This window comes from Heterodontus francisci, chromosome 5 (genome assembly GCF_036365525.1).
Source record: "Heterodontus francisci isolate sHetFra1 chromosome 5, sHetFra1.hap1, whole genome shotgun sequence".
Classification (NCBI taxonomy): domain Eukaryota; kingdom Metazoa; phylum Chordata; class Chondrichthyes; order Heterodontiformes; family Heterodontidae; genus Heterodontus; species Heterodontus francisci.
In genome coordinates this window covers 52,057,112-52,080,425 of record NC_090375.1, presented here as the reverse complement: position 1 = coordinate 52,080,425, position 23,314 = coordinate 52,057,112, and positions in this window count along the sequence as shown.

Here is a 23,314-nt window from a genome sequence, read left to right as displayed (position 1 = left end):
CAGCTCACAGTACTCCAGGTGTGATCTAACCAGGGCTTTGTATAGCTGAAACATGACATCTACCCCTTTGTGTTCCAGTTCTCTAGCTATAAAAGCCAGATTTCAATTAGCATCTTTATTATTTTCTGTACCTGTTCATGACATTTTAATGATCTGTGTATCTGGAACCCCAAATTTCTTTGAACCTCCACTGTTTCTAGCTATTCACCATTTACATATACCCTGTTCTATTCTTTATAGGTCCAGAGTGGATGACTTTACATTTGCCTACATTGAAATCCATCTGCCACAATTTTTTTCCATTCACTTAACCTATCAATATCTCTTTGTAATTTTATGTTTCCATCTATACTGCTTACAATACTGCCTTTCTTTGGATCATTGGCAAATTTGGATATGTATCTTTTTATCCCATCATCTAAGTCATTAATAAATAAGGTGGCTAGTTGTGGTCCCAACAGGATACCACTCACCACATCCTGCCAATTAGAGTGCCTGCCTATTATCCCAATACACTGTCTACTTCCGCTCAATTTCCTAACCAGGTCAATAATTTCAATTCCATGATCATCAACTTTAGCAAACAATCTCTTAAGAGGAACTTTAACCAAATGACTTCTGGAGGTCCCTATCAATAACATGTGTGGACATTTGTCTATCCACTACTTCAGTCACTACTTCAAAAAATTTAATCAGATTCATTCGGCATGACCTACCTTTAACGTTCCAGTTCTCCCTGAACAGCTGAAAATTTTCAAGGTGTTCAGTCACCCTATCCTTAATTACAGACTCCAGTAGTTTTCTGACAGCAGATATTAAGCAAACTGGTCAATAATTCCCCGGTTTTCCCCTTTCACCTTTCTTAAATAGCGGAATGGCATACGCAATTTTTTAATTTAAAGGAACAGTTCCCGAATCGAGAGAACTTTAGAAGATTATAATTAGGGAATCTGCAATGTTCTCTATATTCTGCAATTTACTTCCTTTAAAAGACTGGGATGGAATCCATCTGGTCCTGGGGATTTGTCGCTCTTTAGTGCCATTAATTTCTTCATTACTATTATCTTGCTTATATTAAAATAGTTGTGTCCCTGTCCTTGATTCAATAATAATTTCCTTGGAATGTCTGACATATTGACCTCTTCCTCTAGCATAAATATGAACACAAAGTAATATTTCAGCACGTCCACCATTTCCTTATTTTCATTGACTGTTTTGCAGCCATGTCTCAATAATAACTACCATGTCGTACCTCCAAGTTGAATCTCTGCCTGCAATTCATTCAACTTGTTTTTGCAGGCCACATACCCTAACCTTCTGCACTAACATTTTTTTCACACGCTTCCCATTTCGCTCTCTTGGTTGTGCTACTGTACGTCTTCATATGTTCCTATGTTCCTATGGTCCACAGAGGGAGGAGACATCTAACAGGGAAGCATTGTGGGTAAGTGGGGAGCAAAGGCAGGAAAACTGTCTTTCCAGAGCGAAAACCAACAAACTCAATGGGGGAGGGGAGGGTCTAGTAAGCCACCTGTTATCCTCCAGGCAGCCATATTGTACCATTGTTGGAGGGAGTGAATATGTAACCAGGTGGATATCCTGCCAATCGGGTAGGCTGCTTTGTCCTGCATGATGTTGAGCTTCTTGAGTATTGTTGGAGTTGCAATCATGGAATCATCCAAGTGGAGAGTATTCTATTATATTCCTGACTTGTACCTTGCAGATGATGGAAAGGATTTGGGAGTCAGGAGGTGACTCACCGCAAAGTACCCAGCCTCTGACCTACTCTTGCAGCCATAGTACTTACGTCACTGGTCAAGTTAATGTTTGGTCAATGGTGATCCCCAGGATGTTAAAGGTGGGAAATTCATGATGGTAATGCCATGCAATATCATGGGGAGGTGGCTAGACTCTTGTCGGAGATGGATATTGTCTAGCACTTGTGCAGCATGACTGTTACTCTACACCTATTAGCATACGCCTGGATGTTGTCTAGGTCTTGCTGCATGTAAGCATAATCTCCTTCATTAGCTGAGGTATTGTGAATGGTATTGAACACTATGCAATCATCAACGAACATCCCTACTTCTGACCATATGATGGAGGGAAGCTCATTGATGAAGCAGCTAAAGATGGTTGGGCCTAGGACACTGCCCTGAGGAACTCCATCAGCGATGTCCTAGTCTGAGATAATTGGCTGCCAGTAACCACATCTATCTTCCTTTGTGGTAGGTATGACTTCAGCCAGTCGAAAGCTTTCACCCTGATTCTCATTGACTTGAATTTCACAGGGCTCCTTGGTGCCACACTTACTGAAGGTCAGAAGTGGGGATGTTCCCAGATGATTGCATGGTGTTCAGCACCAGTAACGACTCCTCAGATACTGAAACAGTCCATGCCCGCAAGCAACGAGGCCTGGACAAGATTCAGGTTTGGGCTTATAAGTGGCAAGTAACATTCACACCACACAAGTACCAGGCAATGACCATCTCCAACAGGAGATAATCTAACCATCTCTCCTTGACATTCAATGGCATTACAATCGCTGAATTGCCCATCATCAACATCCTGGGGTTACTATTGACCAAAAACTGAACTGGATCAGCCATTTAAATACTGTGGCTAGAAAAACGGGTTAGAGAGTAGGAGTACTGTGGCGAGTAACTCACTTCCTGATTCCGCAAAGCCTGTCCAGCATCTACAAGGCACAGGTCAGGAGTGTGATGGAATACTCTCCACTTGCCTGGATGGGTGCAGCTCCAACAACACTCAAGAAGCTTGACACCATCCATGAGAAAGCAGCCCACTTGATTGACATCCCATTCACCACCTTCAACATTCACTCCCTCTACCACCAGCACCCATTGGCAGCAATGCGTACCATCTACAAGATGCAATGCAGCAACTTGTCAAGGCTCCCTCCACAGCACCTTCCAAACCCGCGACCTCTACCACCTAGAAGGACAAGGATGTCTGGGAACACCACCACCTGCAAGTTCCCCTCCAAGTCACACACCATCCTGATATTCCTTCACTGTTACTGGGTCAAAATTCTGGAACTCCATTCCTTTTAGAAATGTGAGTGTACCTACCCCAGATGGACTGTAGTGGTTCAAGAAGGCGGCACCACCACCCTTTCAAGGGCAGCTAGGGATGGGCAACATCCTAGGGTTTTAATGGAAGTGGCTGCAGAGATAGTGGAGACATTGGTCAAAATATTCCAGAACTCACTGGATTCCAGGAGGGTCGCAGTGGATTGGAAAACCGCTAATGTGATGCCCCTGTTCAAGATGGGAAGGAGACAAAAAGCAGGAAACTATAGACCAGTCAGCCTAATATTGGTCATTGGGAAAATGCTAGAGTCCATTATTAAGGAAGAAATAGCAGGACATTAAGAAAAGCTTAAAGCAATCAGAGTCAACATGGTTTTGTGAAAGGGAAATCATGTTTGACAAATTTGCTAGAGTTCTTTGAGGATATAGCAAGCAGAGTTGATAAAGGGGAACCGGTCGATGTAGTGTATTTAGATTTCCAGAAGGCATTCGATAAGGTGCCACATAAAAGATTATTACACAAGATAGGAGCTCACGGTATTGGGGCTAATGTATAAGCATGGATTGAGGATTGGTTAACTCACAGAAGACAGAGAGTCGGGATTAATGGGTCTTTTTCAGGTTGGAAAGACATAACTAGTGCAGTGCCATAAGGATTAGTCCTACGGCCTCAATTATTTACTATCTGTATTAATGACTTGGAGGAGGGGCCAGAGTGTAATATATCCAAATTTGCTGACGATACAAAAATAGGGGGGGCATGCATGTTGTGATGAGGACATAAGGAATCTTCAAGGGATATAGATAGGTTGAGTGAGTGGGCAAAACATGGCAGATGGAGTTTAATATAGGAAAGTGTGAGGTCATGCACTTTGGTAGGAAGAATCAAAAGGCAGACTAGTATTTAAATAGAGAGAGTCTTCAAAAAAGTGCAGCACAGAGGGATCTGGGTGTTCTTGTGCATGAAACACAAAAAGTTAGCATGCAAGTGCAGCAAGTAATTAAGAAGGCAAATGGAATTTTGGCCTTTATTGCTAGGGGGTTGGAGTTTAAAAATAGGGAAGCCTTGTTACAACTGTACAGGGTGTTGGTGAGTTCTGAAGAAAGGTCACTGACCTGAAACGTTAACTCTGCTTCTCTCTCCACAGATGCTGCCAGACCTGCTGAGTATTTCCAGCATTTCTTGTTTTTATCCCACTAAAAATGTAGCTGATAGCACAAGTGAGCAACCCAATCAATGAGGCCCAGGAGGGATACATTGAAAGTTATATATCAACGGGATGTGACATTTAGCAAGCCATCAGCATGCTGAAGATATGTCTCAGGTGCCTGGACAAATTTGGATTAAATAGGCTTGAGAAGGAAGAGTGATGGGTATATGTTGTTATGCACATCAGGATGTAGGTGAATGTGTCACTGTACTCACCTTTCCTGACTGCTTAGGACATTAAAAGCATGTGGCATTAAATCCACGAGTATGGTGCCACACTTCTGCTACTGACCACATGGACAACCTCCAGCCTCACCTTCTTTGTTTCACTTGCAGGCTTCTTCCTCCCATCCATAGGGAACAGTATGTCCCTGTGGGCCCTTGCAGCCCCCCAGCAACACATCCGGGGATTTGTCACTAAAACGAGGCACAGTCTTTGAACTCCATTAACTCCATTCTGCCAATTCCTGCTGTTATGCTCCCAAATCCAAAATCCATCAAATTGCAGTTTGGAGTGTCCCATTAAATACTAGAGTGGAAATCAACTCATAGGGGTCATCATCACACCCATTCACATTAATTGGTGAAATGATATGGTAATACAGTAACTGGGTTAAAAAGCCACTGACAGATGTACGGCACTTACTTCTGGGACACCCCCAACACCACCCCCCCCACCTCCAAATCCCCGCCACCTCCCCACCCATTCCCAGGGCATCAGGAACTTAAAATCCACTCAATGGGCTGAATTTAGTGAAGCAGGCAGGGGTCCTGATAATGGGCTGAAAAGGCAAGGGGAACCCTGTCTTGGCACTTCAAAGCCCGTCCGGTGTAATGCAACAGCAATTAACTGCCCGGTGCCAGGATCCCCATCTCTTGAAGCTCCAACAACTGTTGGCCAATCAGAGGGCTGGAAGCTCAATGATATCGGCAGTGCCATGGGGAGCAGTGGCCACTGCCAGTACTACACCAGGCCGAAAATGAGGCCAATTGCTGGAGCCCGGGACCCCAGGTAAATGAGTTGGGGTCACCAGGGCCAATCCAGCAGGCCCTGGCGAGGGGGGCAGAGGGTGGTCTTTGAGGGCGGGAGAGGGGTAAGCATAGGGTTGGCCATTGCCGATAGGGGCCCTCCGTGGGCCACAGATTGCCCATGGAGGAGGCCCCGCTCCCCTTCAAGCCCACAAGGAGGCCGCCTTATTTTACTGGGTGGCCTCCCCACATGGCGGAGGCCCCTCCTTCCGCTGGTTTAATTCCAGCAGAGGCAGGAAGAGGCCCTTAAGTAGCTGGTGATTGGAGACTTAAGGGCTTCAATTGGCCTCTGGGCTGGAAGGCTGTCTTCAGCCTTTCCTGCCCTGACTTAATTGTAGTGCAACCTGAAGACGACATGCCCTCTACCCCCGCCTTCCGTTGTGACTATATGAGACCCGTTGCCTCCTAGCCCATCTCCTGGCGGCCCATTAAATTCCGCCCAATGTTTTCAATGGAGGCTGACCTGCCAGAAGCCTGTTTCAATCATCAAAAGCTAATCTATTAAAAGGGTTCTTCAATGTGCATCACAGCCACCTAAAATATGAACCTAAATGTTTAGCAGTGGCACAAATGCCTGCACAGTTTGGGTCATTCCATTGTTAAATAGGAATGCCTTATGCCTAATTTAATCCTGGGAAACAGATGCAAAGCATACCAATTTCCAACCCTAAAAGTTTAATGCACCTACTGTCCATTTTTACATGGTGTTGAGCTGTAGTCCACATCCTGGAAAATATCCAAATACTTCCCTAGCTGCAAGTTTCTTCAAGAGAGTTGCGTGAGGCACCAGGTTCAGAGCCTTAGGAAATTCAATTAAAGGAATGTAAGTGTGTTTCCCCTGAGCCTCACTACATTTCAAAACTCATATAAATCTCCTTGAATAGTCTTTTCTACTCAGGCAGGCTAATTGGCAGGCACACCATATATAGTAATAGAAAATAATTGACAATCCTACCCATATATGAGATTGTGAGACTGACAGTCAGATCCATTGTTTACCTTGGCTTTTTTTAAAGATAGACTCTTGCTTTTCCACATCATGGCAAGAACAATTTGACTCCTGCATTTGATCCTATGTTTAACAGTGCTTGTCAAATTGCATAGGGTATTTCTCTGTTCCCTCAGGATATCGCAACATTCTGAAGGGTCTCATCTGTAAAGTTGACTTTCTACACATTATCCTCCCATCAGCATTGCAATTGGTATACTCTGCAGCTGGATTTACATATAAGTATCATTTACAGTATTTACATGCCATCTCAGTGGATTTATCAGAAGATTTAATGCCAGTAGTGTCGGACTTTACCTTACTTACAGCTCAGTTATGCATTAGTTAGGAAGCGTCCAAGTTCTGAGAATGTACAATGAGTAAATCTGGTTAAAAAAGAAATATTATTAACTGTCATTTAATGCACAATCACTGCACTGAGCAAATTGGATCCAGAAGATTTTGAACTGCCAGAGGCAAGAGTGCATTGTAGGGCAAAGAAAATCAACTCCTGCTGTGAAATTAAAATCAACTGTTCCTATTGTGAATGTAGTTACTGGCTCTGCAGCGTGTGATTAATTATGCTTTATGTTAAACCTGCTGTTAAAAGACCAGTGTCATGCAGACAAGAGGATAGGAACATAGGAGCAGGAGGAAGCCATTTAGCCCCTCGAGCCTGCTCCGCCATTCAATGAAATCAGGGCAGATCCATGGCCTAACTCAACATGAGGCATCTTTGCCCCATATCCCTTAATACCCTTGCTTAAAAAAATCTATCAATCTCAGTTATAAAAATAACAATTGATCTGGCATTAATTGCCATTCGCGGAAGAGATATCCAAACTTCTACCACTCTTTGCTTGTAGAAGTGATTCTTACTTTCACTCATGAAAGGTCTGGCTCTAATTTTTAGACTGCCCCAGTCCTAAACTCCCCAACCAGCGGAAATGGTTTCTCTCTATCTGCCCGATCAGTTTCCCTTAATATCTTGTAAACTTAGATCAACTCACCCCTTAACCTTCTAAATTCCTGGATAGACTGCCCTAGTTTGTGTACTCTCTCCTCGAAGTTTAACCCTTGGAGTCCAGGTATCACTCTAGTAAGTCTATGTTCCACTCCGTCCAAGGCCAATATATTCTTCCTATGATGTGGTGCCCAGAACTCTGCTCACAATACTCCATGTGTGCTCCACCCAGGGATTTGTATAGCTGAAACATGACTTCTACCCCCTTGTATTCTAGTTTTCTATATATAAAGACCAACATTCCATTAGCCTCTTTGTTATTTGCTGTATCTGTTCATGACATTTTAATGATATGTGTATCTGGAACACCAAGTCTCTTTGGACCTCCACTGTTTCTAGCTTTTCACTATTTAGAAGTACCTAGTTCTATCCTTTAGAGATGCAAGGTGGATGATCAGAGTATAAGAAGAAGATTATGGCGAGGAAATGAGCTTCTGGTAACATATCTCTGCCTTCGCAAATAACTCTCATGTTCCCTTCCCCCCCCCCCCCCAACCAAAATTTAGGTCATCTAGAACTCTGCTGCCTATGTCCGAACTCACACCAAGTCTCATTTACCCATCATCCCTGTCCTCTGATCTACATTGGCTCCCAGTTAAGGAACATCATAGTTTTAAAATCCTCATCCTTGGGCTGAACTTATGAGCGCACTGCAAATTGCAGCAACGCGCTCTGATCTCGCACAGGGGCTCACTTAAATGGAGGGGGCGAAGCAGCCACCCCGAGACGTAGAGGGGCGGCCACTCCATCCCTGACAACGGCGTCCAGTGCCACCGTGCAGGCGCCGGGGTCATTTTTAAAAGGCTGCAAGCCCTTACCAGCAATTCTAATTTTTAAAGGGAACATTACCTTTAATTTAAATGAAAACGGTAAAGTACACATCAAAGCCCCTCTTTCATCCCCCCAATCATCAACTAATTAATTTATTTCCCTCTCCCCCTCGAGAAATCATTTTTGTGGTCCCGACTTTTCACCCCCAAACTTAATTATCTTTGCCCTGCAACTCTTTCCTACTATTCCCTCAGCCAATAGAATAAGTTTCCTCCATTCCCCACACCCCTTCGGACCTGAAAATTAAACTCGTCCCCCCTCCCCATCAGTGTCTCGCCTTGAATCCCCAAACGGGGATCGGAAGGCACGGGACTTCCAGTCACCGGCCAGAATATCGGTGTGGGACGGCCGCCCGGTCCAGGTGGCCGTACCTTCAGCTGACAAGGCTCTAAGCTCTGGAATTCCCTCCCTAAACCTTTCTGCCTCTCTTCCTCACTATTTGCCATTTAACGCTCTCTAAAACTTTCCTCTTTGGCCTTCTGCCCTAATATCTCCTTATGTGGCTCGGTGTCAAATAACAAAATGTCCTGGCCTGCCTTTTCAAGAAAGCACATTAATAGCACCTTTCACGACTTCAGGTTGTCCCAAAGTGCTTTACAGCAATCAAGTATTTTTGAATGATAGTCACTTCTGTAATGCCGGAAACACAGCAATTCATCTGCATACAGCAAGGTCCCACCAACAGCAATATGACAATGATCAGATAGTCTGTTTTTTGTTGAGTGATGTTTGTTGAGCAATAATCATGAAACAAGGGAGAACTCCCAGCTCTTCTTCAAAATAGTACCATCAGATACTTTATGTCCACCACAGAGAGCAGGGGGGGGTGCTGGATTTTGTGCTGGAGGCGGGGCTCCTAGCACTGGGCCAAACAGGTGTTCCCCGCCTCTGCCTTTTCGTGCCCCCCCCCCCACAGAGTGATCCTCTGATCTTTCTGAATCAAAGTTTTAGGAGGCGGGATCCCCATCCCTTTAAAGTCTGTGATCTTTCATCAGAACTGGCAAAGGCTAGAAAAGTAATATGCTTTGAGCAAGTGTCGCGGAGAGAATGATTCCTTCACAATGCTGACAGGGGAAGGAAGGGGAGGGGAAGGTGTGATTGGTGGTGGCATCACACTGGAGGTGGTGGAAATGGAAGAGCATGGTCCTTTGGATGTGGAGGCTGGTGGGGTGGAAAGTGAGGACAAATGGAACCCAGTTACGGTTCTGGGAGGGAGGGGACAAGGTGAGGGCACAAGTATGGGAAATAGGATGGACATGGTTGAGGGCCCTGTCAACTACAGTGGAGGGGAATCCTCGGTTGGAGAAAACGGAAGACATATCAGAAGTTCTGTTGTGGAAGAACAGATGCGTCAGTGGGAGAGAAACTGGGAGAATGGAATGGAGTTCTTACAGGGGCTAGGGAATGAGGAAGTGTAGTCGATATAGCTGTGGGGGTTGGTGGGCTTATAATGAATATTAGTGGACAGCCGATCCCCAGACATGGAGACAGAGAAATCGAGGAAGGGAAGGGAAGTGTCGGAGATGGACCATGTGAAGGTAAGAGAAGGGTGGAAATCCCTTCCCCTCCCCTGTCAGCATTTCAAAGGGATCGTTCCCTTGCCAGAACTTTGGTCCACTCCTCCATCACCCCTGACACCTCGTCCCTTTCCCACGGCACCATCCCATGCAATCGCAGGAGGTGTAATAGCTGCCCTTTTGCCTCCTCTCGCCTCACCATCCAAGGCCACAAATGCTCTTTCCAGGTGAAGCAGCGATTTGCTTGTACTTCCTTCAATTTAGTATACTGTATTCGCTGCTCACAATGCAGCCGCCTCAACACTGGAGAGACCAAACGCAGAATAGATGACCACTTTGCGGAACATCTCTATCAGACCGCAAGCATGATCCCAAGCTTCTGGTTGCTTGCCATTTTAATTCACCACGCTGCTCTCATACCCACATTTCTGTCCTTGGCCTGCTGCAGTGTTTCAGCGAACCTCAACTCAAGCTCGAGGAACAGCATCTTATCTTCCGATTAGGCACTTTACAGCCTTCTGGACTCAACATTGAGTTCCATAATTTCAAAGCATGACTGCTTGTTTTTTAATTTTATTTAATTTTATTTATTTTTTAACCATAGGCCTGTCTTAAACTTGTTTTTCAGGTTTTTGCTTTTGGACAGAGCTGTTCATTTTTCTGCCATTAACACTGTCTCTGGACTAATGCTTTGTCTATGAATATAAATATTAGCACTCCCTTTGCCTTTAAAGCCTATTACATTTCTAAATATTGCCAGTTCTGATGAAAGCTCACAGACCTGAAATGTTAACTCTGTTTCTCTCTCTACAGATGCTGCCTGACCTGCTGAGTACTTCCAGCACTATATGCTTTTAGTTCAGATATCTGCATCACAGTATTTTGCTTTTATTTGAGTTGATGAAATTGTGGATGACGTTTTCCAATGGTCTACAATCTAGGTCACAAGTGGACAATGTTCCCTTAAGTGGAAGTGAGGTCTCCTGAGCCATCAAGATCATGCCTGATGCTGCCCCAATCAAGAGTTTGAAGTTCGGTGAAGAGGACCTAATTTGGCTGGAATAGGCAGGTACAAGCATCACTTCGGTTCCATCATTGGCATTCACCTATCCCATATGGCCAAGAATTGGCACCTACTCATGGGATGCGCACAGTCCTTCCACTTTCCCCAGTTTTGTGGGCAAGAGCTGATCCGCGTTTATTCTGTTTCAGCACCTGATATAAATAGACACTTTGTAATATGAGTGCTACTCATGCCCCCAAGTGCATAACAGGATTCCCCTTGGTAGATACTGGCTCCCTATATCATGGCATGTTAGGCACCTTTGACCCAATGAATACCTTGGGCCTTTGTGACTGATAATTTGAAGAGCTTACCATTGCATTATCGGTCCTTAAATGCATTCACCCTTATAACGTACAATTCTTTTAAAGAAATGATTCTTTCCACAGAGCTTCAGTGTTAGTTTCACTCTGATGAAAAGGATAAAAGAAAAGAAATTGTGAGACTGTTGAAGAGCAAGTACTAAAGGCCAGTAAGTGAGAAAGTAAGATAAAAGCACTTGTGCCAGGTCGCCAGGTGAACTGAGACACTCAGGATTGGCCAGCAAGCAGTCAGAACCAAATAAAAAGAAACAGAAAATGAAACTGCAAATTCTTTAAGTCTGAAGCAAAAACACAGCTGTTCAGTCAGCACTTATAAAGAGAGGACATAAATTAATGCTTTAGTTATGTACCCTTGCTCAAATCTTTGATCAGTAGGCAAGGAAGGACTTGGGGCAGATGACTGAATGGCTATGCCATCGGAAGATCTGGGATGTGGAAACAGTACTCGAAAACACAATTGGCTAGAATTTCCAAGGAAGATCACCTGATCTCCTAATATAAGTTTGGGGGAACATTGGCAGAAGTCCGGGATAAACTGCATTAATAGCAAATCCTCCAAGATCTCCACCAATCTCCTGCTGAAGTTACAGCAGGCCATTGGGAGAATCCCACAGGCAGTTCTATCCCTATGTAACATATAGCATACTTTGCTTGGCAGTACTCACATCTCTGAGTAGAATGATTTGGCTTTCACATCTTAATACAGGACTTGACTACAGAATCTAGAGTGGTACTTCAGTGCAGGGTAGAGGGAGTGCTAGATTGTTTGGGGCTGTGTTGATTTTCTACTGATACATTAACATGAGGTCACATCTGTCTGTGACAACCTTAAGACAATGACATCTATGTGATTTTGTTGTAGAAATGTAATGCAACAGAGAAAATGACAACAATAGGTTAAGCTCTAGCTCCTGTGGCATGTATTTCTGAAGTAATATACCCAAATAACTGATGCAAATTACGAACAAGTGAATGCTTTTTTTCCCTCAAGGACATTTTCTCAATTTCCAACTGCTTCCAAATGCACTGCCATTTTTCTCAAGGTGATGATCTGATAGTTGGGATTATTTCATTTCGAACTGCTCCAAGTATAGATATACTTGTATAACTAGACAAAACTTTAGATGTAGATCCAACTTTCCATGAAAAGCTTTATTATTAAACAGACTAGGTAACTGGCCAAGGTCCATAGTGTTGGATTAGCAAGGGTGTAAACAGTGGAAAAGAAGACCAGGTAAATCAGAGAGTAATGATGTGGTGATGCAAAGATTGGGTTTTAAAAGTCAGAAAATTATACAAAAAAGGGAAGATTGGTTTGAGCTTCAGGGAAAGAATCAATAATAAGAGGAGATGGTGTGGAGTCTTGGTTTCAACACAGTGAAGATGGAATGAGGAGGATAAGCTTGTAGGATTGTGAATTTCAAAGGACAACTGATCAGACTAGTGTCCCTTATTTATCCCTAATCCTGATCCAGATTTGTCTCATTTGCCAAAAACAAAATGTGCACACTTGGGTCTTTGTCCCTGGGTCAAGCAGACCTCAATGACCCCAAACACATCACAGCCATATTCTGAATATGTACCCATTTGGAAATTCCTAGAGATTTTGACAGGTACACTGTGACTCTGTCAGGGGCCATGGTTACATAGGTTTGCCATTTTTGCCAAGAGTCCAAAATTAGATGATAAGACATGGGATAAGCATATAACAAGTTATGATTACAGTTTGGGTTCTAAAAGTCATGTTAGGTAGTATAACGGTTAAGATACTAGATTAACAAGCCAGCAATCATGACTTCAAATCACAAGCTGCCAAATTCAATTCAATAAATCCAGTCATTTATGGACTTGTGCCAAGAAGAAAACATGACCACGAGAACTGCTGGACTTTTGCAAAAACCCAACTGATTCAGCCAAGTCCTTTAGGAAACGGATCCTACCTGTCTACATGTGGCTTCAGTTCCACATTATAGGGTTCACTCTTAATGCTCTCTGAAATGGCCTAGCAAACAACCCAATTTTAAACAATTGTTAGTAGTTCAACGAGAAGCCCCACCGACACCTTCACAAGGCAATTAAGGACAGGCAATGAATGTTGCTCCCATCTCAAGAAATCAAAAAAAAAGAAAATTCACTTCAAACCTCACTACTTAACACCTCCATGCCATGAAAAAAGACTTAAATGGGACAAAAAGGTATTTAGTTTATCTTTTAGAAATTTCTAGCCACCTTACTGAAAACAAAAATAGCTTTGGTTAACAACTGGTGAATGAGGTAGTCTCACTGAAAGAATTTCGAAAGCCGAGATGTTCATTTGTATATCTTTATCTTTGTCATTGAAATAGCAGTTGAATAAATAAAATAACAACACTAAAATAAATGTACCGACTAATTCAGTATCCTATGTCCGTATTAGGAAAGAGAAACATCAGCACACAGTATAGATTGTTTTACTAGACTTTATTCTTGGCATTGACAGATTGTGTACAGCTAATTGAAAACAGAAATCTGATTGACTTGAGAGCCAACACTGAACTGTTATAATTTAATATGAATGACTATAGAGCTGTTCTGCACTTCATAAGGATGGTTGATTGCAATTAGTAACCTTGTACAAACAGATGAATAAATAACTGATATGCTTCACTTGGGAACAATAGAAACCTGCTTAACATAAGATAATTCACAAGTAAGAAGCTGTGAATGAGTTATCAGGAGTGCTACGACAACTGAGATACACTTTAGCTCAAACTGCCTAAAGTACCTTCTTTGTATTTTTCCATGTATGGTTAAAATCTCTCTCCTCCAGTTTCTTTGTTTTTTTTGGTCCTGTGTAATGGGGAAGAAGTCACTTTTGCATTCCTCGACAAAACCATCCATTTCCACACAGATAATCTGCATTGAATTTCTGCAGTTGTACTATTGCCTTTTTTAGCACACTGGTATCTCTCTCCTTTTTATCACACAATTGGACAAGGGAGCCAAATATGTGTGGATAAAAACTTCTTTTTTCAGCCACTGCAGTGGTTTCATTGAGGCCAGAAAAACACTGGCAGCTTCGACATCGAAGAAGCAGACTGTTTAAAAAATGTTAATTTTCTCGAGAAACTAGAAGATACAGATATAAGAAGGAATTATTATTGAAATGGTTATTACATGAGGCTAGTATTAAATAAATACATTTTATATAGACAGATTTTATGACCATATAAAAATTTCCATTTACGTACCTTTCATTATACAAACTAATGCATGTGAATGAGGTAACAGCCCTGTGTTTTAAAAGCTTCCTCAAAGAGGTAAGTTTTATGGAGCTTCTTAAAGGAGAAAAGTGAGGTAAAGAGGCAGAGAGGTGTAGGCTGGGAATTCCAGAGCTTAGGGTCGAGGCAATTGAAGGTGGAGCGATTAAAATCAGGAATGCTCAAGAGGCCAGGTTTAGATGAGTGCAGGTACTTTGGAGGTTGTGGAGCTGGAGGAGATTACAGAGCTAGGGAGGCTCAAAGCCATGGAGGGATTTGAAAACAAGGATGAGAATTTTAAAATCAAGATGTTGCTTGAACAGGAACAAAGTTGGTCAGCGAGCATAGGAGTGATAGGTGAGTGGGACTTGGTGTGAGTTAATACATGTGCAGCAGAGTTTTGAATGACCTCAAATTTACGGAGGGTAGAATGTGGGAGACCAGCCAGAGTGCATTGGAATAGTTGAGTCTAGAGGTAACAAAGGCATGAATGAGGGTTTCAGCAGCAGATGTGCTGAGACAAGGGTACAGTCAGGCAGCATTATGGAGGTGGAAATAGACGGTCTTAGTGATGGCGTGAATATGTGATCAGAAGCATATCTCAGAGTCAAATAAGACACCGAAGTTGCGAACAGACTGGTTTAGTCTCAGACAGTTGCCAGAGAGAGGGAATGTAGTTTGGAACAGGGACTGAAAAAAATGCTTCAGGTTGAATTTTAGAGATACAGCACTGAAACAGGCCCTTTGGCCCACCGGGTCTGTGCCGACCATCAACCACCCATTTATACTAATCCTACGCTAATTCCATATTCCTACCGCATCCCCACCTGTCCCTATATTTCCCTACCACCTACCTATACTAGGGGCAATTTATATTGGCCAATTTACCTATCAACCTGCAAGTCTTTGGCATGTGGGAGGAAACTGGAGCACCCGGAGGAAACCCACGCAGACACAGGGAGAACTTGCAAACTCCACACAGGCAGTACCCAGAATTGAACCCAGGTTGCTGGAGCTGTGAGGCTGCAGTGCTAACCACTGTGCCACTGTGCCGCCCCAAGTTTCCCAAGTTGAAGGAAATTTCTGCTCATCCAATACTGGATGTTGGAAAAGCAGTCTGATAATTTAGCAACAGTGGGGAAGTTGAGAAAGGTGGTGGCGAGGTGCGGCTGAGTGTCATCAGCATACATAGGAAAACTAACAAGGTGCTTTCAGATGATGTCACCGAGGGGCAGCATGTAGATGAGAAATAGGAGCGGGCCAAGGATAGACCCTTGGGGGACACCAGAGGTAACGGTGAGGGAGCAGGAAGAGAAGCCATTACAAGTGATATTCTGACTACAATTAGATGGATAAGAATGGAGCCAGGTGAGAGCAGTCCCATCCAGCTGGATGACTGTGGAAAGGTGTTGGAGGAGGATGATGTGGTCAACCATGTCAAAGGCTGCAGACACGTCAAGAAGGACAAGGAGGGAAATTTACCTTTGTCACAGTCACATAGGATGTAATTTGTGACTTTGATCACAAAGGAGGTGCTCACCGAGCTCTGCCACATCTCGACACTAGACTCGCAATCTCACAGCAAGGTGAAGATGGTACTCCATGTAGCTGTGAAGGTGACTCTGACTGAAATTCTGTGCATCAGGATCCTTCCAAGCTGGAACAGGTGACATATCTAACATCTCCCAGTTCACCGTCCATTGTTGCATCAGGAAGGTAACAGAGCTTCTTTATGCCAGGAAAGGGGACTTCATTGTGTTCTCTCTGAACAGAGAGAAGCAGAGGGAGTGGGGACATGGCTTGACCAGGATAGCAGGCTTCCGCATGGTGCAGAGTGTTATCAACTACAGGCATATGGCTTTGCAGGTGCCGCATCAATGGTAAGAAAAACCACAACCGCGAAGGTTGCCATTCATCAAACGTGTGACCACAATCAGCACGTGTTGCTGTATGCCTGCTATCCTGGTAGTTGGCATGATGAGTCCATTCTGAGCCAATCTGGGGTTCATCAGTCTTTCAGCCACTATGTCAAACCAGATGCTGGCTACTGGGTGACAAGGGCTATCTGCTCTACACCTGGCTCATGACATCCCTCTTCAACCCAACCACACATGGCCAGCAGACAATTCCATTGCCTCAACTGCTCTGGTAGAGCCCACCAGTACTTGGCAGAGCCTGTGTTCCAATTTATGTTCTGCTGCATCCTCCACAACCTGGCCATCATGAAGGCACCGCCCTTGCCACCGGGGCTTGGTGACCACTTCAGGAAGAGCAGGAGAAGGAGGAAGGGAGGAGGCAGAGGGCACTTCATGTTATGGACATGTGCACCTATTTCAATTGCAGTTCCCATGAATAGAACTCCAAAATGTCAGATGGCAATTCTTGACTTTCTGAAAGCATAAGGACACAAGAGTAGGGCTGGGGTGAGGGAAGTGGGGGAAAGCAAAAGGTGCATAGAAAAACTGAAGTCAATGGGAATCGGGAGGAAAACCCTCCACTGGCTGGAGTCATACCTAGCTCAAAAAAAGATGGTTGTGGTTGTTGGAGATCAATTACCTCAGCTCCATGACATCATTGCAGGAGTTCCTCAGGGTAGTGCCCAAGGCCCAACCATCTTCAGCTGCTTCAACAATGACCCTCCTTCAATCATGAAGTCAGAAGTGGGGATGTTCGCTGATGATTGCACAACGTTCAGCACCATTCACGACTCCTTAGATACTGAAGCAGTCCATGTAGAAATGCAGCCAGACCTGGGCAATATCCAGGCTTGGGTTGATAAGTGGCAAGTAACATTCATGTCACACAATTGCCAGGCAATGACCATCTCCAACAAGAGAGAATCTAACCATCTCTCCTTGACATTCAATGTCATTACAATTGCTGAATCCCCCACTATCAGCATCCTAGGGGTTACCAATGACCAGAAAATGAACTGGAGTAGCCATATAAATACTGTGACTACAAGAGCACGTCAGAGACTAGGAATCCTGTGGCGAGGAACTCACCTCATGACTCCACAAAGCCTCCCCACCATCAACAAGACACAAGTCAGGAGTGTGATGGAATACTCTCCACTTGCCTGGATGGGTGTAGCTCCAACAATACTCAAGAAGCTCAACACTATCCAGGACAAAGCAGCCCTATTGATTGGCACCCCATCCACAAACATTCACTCCCTCTACCACCGATGCACAGTGGCAGCAGTGTGTATCATCTGCAAAATGCACTGCTGCAATGCACCAAGACTCCTTAGACAGCACCTTCCAAACCCGTGACCTCTCCCAACTAGAAGGACAAGGGCAGAAAATGTATGGGAACACCACTACCTGCAAGTTCCCCTCCAAGTAACACACCATCCTGACTTGGAACTATATCGCCGTTCCTTCACTGTTGCTGGGTCAAAATCCTTTAACATCCCTTCCTAACAGCACTGTGGGTGTACCTACCCCACATGGACTGCAGCAGTTCAAGAAGGCAGCTCACCACCATCTTCTCAAGGGCAATTAGGGATGGATAATAAATGCTGGCCTAGCCAGCGATGCCCACATCCCAAGAATGAATAATAAAAAAAAAAATAACAGGTTGTGCGATGAAGGAGCAGTGGGATGTGAGAAGGTGGATTAGTTTGGAACATGCCAACTTCCTCTATGGTTTCAGCCCCACCGTTGGCCACAAACTCAGTTGTGGCTTCATCAACGATTTTCAGCATTGTCTCCTCTATGGGGGTAAGGATATGCAGCCGTGCCTACCCCCCACCAGTTTGGTGCTGCTGCCTCAGATTATGGGCCACCTTGTCCTGCAAGAGTGAGAGATGTGTTGTCAATGATTGGTGCAATGTGTTTGCATGCAGTTTCTGCCACAACTGAATAGCGGACAGTGTGTGCCAGCTGTGAGATGTGAGTGTGGAGCTTGTAATTATTTTTTATTTGTTTATGGGGTGTGGGCATCACTGGCCAGGCCAGCATTTATTGCTGATCCCTAATTGCTCATGAGATGCCTTCTTGAACTGCTGCAGTCCATGTGGGCTGGGTACACCCACAGTGCTGTTAGGAAGGGAATTCCAGGATTTTGACCTCGCGACAGTGAAGGAATGGCGATATAGTTACAAGTCAAGATGGTGTGTGACTTGGAGGGAAACTTGCAGGTGGTGACGTTCCCATGCATCTGCTGCCCTTGTCCTTTCAGGTGTTAGAGGTTGCAGGTTTGGAAGGTGCTGTCTAAGGAGCCTTGGTGCGTTTCTGCAATGCATTTTGTAGATGGTACACAGTGCTGCCACCGTGCATCGGTGGCAGAGGGAGTGAATGTTTGTGGATGGGGTGCCAATGAAGTGGGCTGCTTTGTTCTGGATGATGTCGAGCTTCTTGAGTGTTGTTGGAAACAGTAGTAGTGCTAAGTGTGTGAGGGTGAGATGAGGCAAGAAATGTGAGGTATGAATTGTGGTTGATAGAGATTGTTGGTAGGTCAATGAAGTAGGTATGGTGAGTGGAGCATTGTGTGAAGCTCATGGTTTTGCAAGAAGATGCCATGTGAAGATACATTGATTTCGATCACTCATTTGAGGTCATTAAATTTCTTCCTGCCCTGCATCCAATCCTCAGGGCTAGACTGCTGGCATTGACTACAAAATCTACCTGCTTCCATTGCCTGCTTAGTATTGCCCAAAGGGCCCCTGGGCCCCTGAGGGAAGAGGACTTCTTTCCTCCTGTGCATTTCCTGCACCAAGATCTTTGCCATGCATTGGAGAACCTTGGGGCATAGTCTCTGACTTGTGCCATATTTCAAGGTTCTTCCTACTCGTTAACTCCTCATTCACAACTTCCAGCCGTGCTGCAGCTAGAATGCACCTCACCTTTAAGAGGTGCTGGCTAGCTTTAAGTGGTGCTAGCTTTGCTTGAACTTGGACCCCCTGCTGAGGCATGCAGCAACTTAACAGTGTGTTTAGCACTGGACTACATGTCACTACCGTGTCGAAGATTGCATGCTGCCTGTATTAATTTCAACGGGTTGATCATGCATCACAAACCCCACACTCAATTTTGGGACTATCTAATTTGCCCCCTTAGTCTCTTATTGGGCATATGGCACAGTAATCTGGCTGTTCTCTGGTTCTGCATGAAGCATTTGATCTTCTTCTCCAAAACAAACTATCTTATTTTCAATGACAGACAATTGTAGAGCCTTGTCTCCTCAAGATTATCATTGTTTATTACTATATTTCTTCAAATGGCAAGTACATAGAGGAAAACATCACCTTTATAACTTGTGGGAAAATTTGTGCTTTGAAAGGTAAGAAATGTTAGCAGTGGAAAATGAAATGCTTGCTAATTTGTGTACCAAGGGGACAATATCAAGCATTCCCAAGCCATGGGTAGGTGCAATATAAAACAACATTCCTTGGCTCCAAAACTCATTAAAAAAGCACCACTGAGTTTGACCTGTAAATTTCAATTCAGTTAACTTATATTGTGAAAGGGGAAGATTTGTTAAATAGAAACTCTTTTATAATCATTGCCTCAAATTTAAAGCATAAATGGATAAGTCATCATTAGAGTCATAGAGTCATAGTGTTATACAGCACAGAAATAAGCCCTTCGGCCCATCGTGTCTGTGCCAGCCATCAAGCACCTAACTATTCTAATCCCATTTTCCAGCACTTGGCCCATAGCCTTGCATGCTATGGCATTTCAAGTGCTCATCTAAATACTTCTTAAATGTTGTGAGGATTCCTGCCTCTACCACCTCTCCAGATTCCAACCACCCTCTGAGTGAAATTTTTTTCCTCAAATCCCCTCTAAACCTCCTGCCCCTTACCTTAAATCTATGCCCCCTGGTTATTGACCCCTCCGCTAAGGGAATACATTTCTTCCTATCTAACCTATCAATGCCCCTTATAATTTTGTATACCTCAATCAAGACCCCCCTCGGCCCTCTCTGCTCTAAGGAAAACAACGCTAGCCTTTTCAGTCTCTCTTCATAGCTGAAATGCTCCAGCCCAGGCAACATCCTGGTGAATCTCCTCTGCACCCTCTCCAGTGCAATCACATCCTTCCTACAGTGTGGTGGCCAGAACTGTACACAGTACTCCAGCTGTGGCCCAACTTGCGCTTTATACAGCTCCATCATAACTCCCTGCTCTTCTATTCTATGCCTTGGCTAATAAAGGCAAGTATGCCATATGCCTTCCTAACCACCTTATCTACCTGTGCTGCTGCCTTCAGTGATCTATGAACAAGAACACCAAGGTCCCTCTGATCCTCTGTACTTCCTAGGGTCCTACCATCCATTGTATATTCCCTTGCCTTGTTAGTCCTCCCAAAATGCATCACCTCACACTTCTCAGGATTAAATTCCATTTGCCACTGCTCCGCCCATCTTACCAGCCATCTATATCGTCCTGTAATCTAAGGCTTTCCTCCTCACTATTTACGACACCAGCAATTTTCGTGTCATCTGCGAACTTACTGATCATACCTCCTATTCACGTCTAAATCATTGATGTACACTACAAACAGCAAGGGTCCCAGCACCGATCCCATTGGATGATTAGACACTAGCTGATCCTCAAACTTGGTCATCAGTTGCCCCTAGCCTAGAATACTCTTTCTGAAAACAGTATGGTTCAGCCAATGTCTGAAGACACTATTCGATAGACGAAAGCTGATACCCCGAAGTTGGCCTCAAAAACTTTCCAATCGACTCAGAGATGCCATGATAGGAATATGGGAAATGGAAAAGTCATGCTGGCACATTGTTAGTCAAGATGGGAGGAGTCGACTCTGCTGAGGGTCATTTTTGGGTTATGTAGCGGGTGTTGGGGGGAGGAGGGGAATGGTGTCGGCATGTGACTTGGAAGTACTGGATTTGCATTGGGTCATGGTCAAACAACATTCCATTCAAACCTACCAGCTCAGCCTCATTTTAAGGATGACACTTTTTTTTTGATCAGTAACATGATTTTATTTAAATCATTGTTTTGTTTCTATTAAACCAAATGATTGAAGGGCATAGGAAAACCCAAAATCCTTTGGTGACAGATAGGGGCCAGGGACTAAAGTGACTCCTGAATCTCCAGCAATTTTGTCTGCACTTCAGCTGCTTTGGTTGGTGCTTAACAGAGAGTTCTGTTAGATAGGAATATAAATGAAGGAGACCAGCATAACATCACTCTCCAAAACAAGAGCAGCCACATAAAAGTGCCTATCCACTGAACGAGCACCACAGGAAACTCTGTGTTTGACCATCTGTGTTTATCCTTATCCTTTGAACCTTTATTCCAGTTATTCAACAGATATTTTTTCAGCTCAACACAGTATTAATTGCTTTTTTTGGGCATACATTCCCCATACCCACCACTGTGTGTGGGAAAACATTATGCAAAAGTTTAGTCTCATTTGTCAGTTACATGCATACACTCTTTAGCTCTAACCTAACAGCTACAATAGCAGCTTTCATTTCAGTTGGGCTCCTCTTGCATAATAAGGCGAACATTAAGTACAAAAAAATGGAAGAGAACAATTTTGGAAAAAGACTGAAGGCAAGATTACATAGTGGGTTTTTTGGAAGATTTTGAAAGCGAAGAAGCATCAAAACAAAGAGATTTTGAAAGAAGGATATCCAGAGGACTGGGCTACAATGAATGAAAGGTCAGCCACTCATGGTGGAATGGGTGACTCAGATGATGAACACTAACCCAGTTGGAAGACCAAAGGATGCATTGTCACGCCCATGCAATTTTTTTTTATTCATTCATGGGATGTGGGCGTCGCTGGCTAGGCCAGCATTTTTTGCCCATTCCTAATTGCCCTTGAGAAAGTGGTGGTGAGCTGCCTTCTTGAACTGCTGTAGTCCATGTGAGGTAGGGACACCCACAGTGCTGTTAGGAAGGGAGTTCCAGGATTTTGACCCAGCGACAGTGCAGGAAAGGCGATATAGTTCCAAGTCAGGATGGTGTGTGACTTGGAGGGGAACTTGCAGGTGGTAGTGTTCCCATGCATTTGCTGCCCTTGTCCTTCTAGTTGGTAGAGGCCACAGGTTTGGAAGGTGCTGTCTTGTAGATGGTACACACTGCTACCACTGTGTGTCCGTGGTGGAGGGAGTGAATGTTTGTAGATGGGGTGCTAATCAAGTGGGCTGCTTTGTCCTGGATGGTGTAGAGCTTCTTGAGTGTTGTTGGAGCTGAACCCATCCAGGCAAGTGGAGAGTATTCCATCACACTCCTGACTTGTGCCTTGTAGATGGTGGATAGGCTTTGGGGAGTCAGGAGATGAGTTACTCGCCATAGGATTCCGAGCCTCTGACCTGCTCTTCTAACCATGGTATTTATATGGCTACTCCAATTCAGTTTCTGGTCAATGGTAGCCCCTTGGATGTTGATATTGGGGGATTCAGCGATCGTAATGCCATTGAATGTCATGGGGAGATGGTTAGATTCTCTCTTGTTGGAGATGGTCATTGCCTGGCACTTGTTTGGCGTGAATGTTACTTGCCACTTATCAACCCAAGCCTGGATATTGTCCAAGTCTTGCTGCATTTCTACACGGACTGCTTCAGTATCTGAGGAGTCACGAATGGTGCTGAACATTGTGCAATCATCAGTGAACATCCTCACTTCTGACCTTATGATTGAAGGAAGGTCATTGATGAAGCAGCTGAAGATGGTTGGGCCTCGGACACTACCCTGAGGAACCCCTGCAGTGATGTCCTGGAGCTCAGATGATTGTCCTCCAACAACCACAACCATCTTCCTTTGTGCTAGGTACGACTCCAACCAGCGGAGGGTTTTCCCCCTGATTCCCATTGACCTCAGTTTTGCTAGGGCTCCTTGATGCCATACTTGGTCAAATGCTGCCTTGATGTCAAGGGCAGTCATTCTCACCTCACCTCTTGAGTTCAGTTCTTTTGTCCATGTTTGAATCAAGGCCGTAATGAGGTCAGGAGCTGAGTGGCCCTGGCGGAACCCAAACTGAGCGCCACTGAGCAAGTTATTGCTAAGCAAGTGCCGCTTGATGGCACTGTTGATGACACCTTCCATCACTTT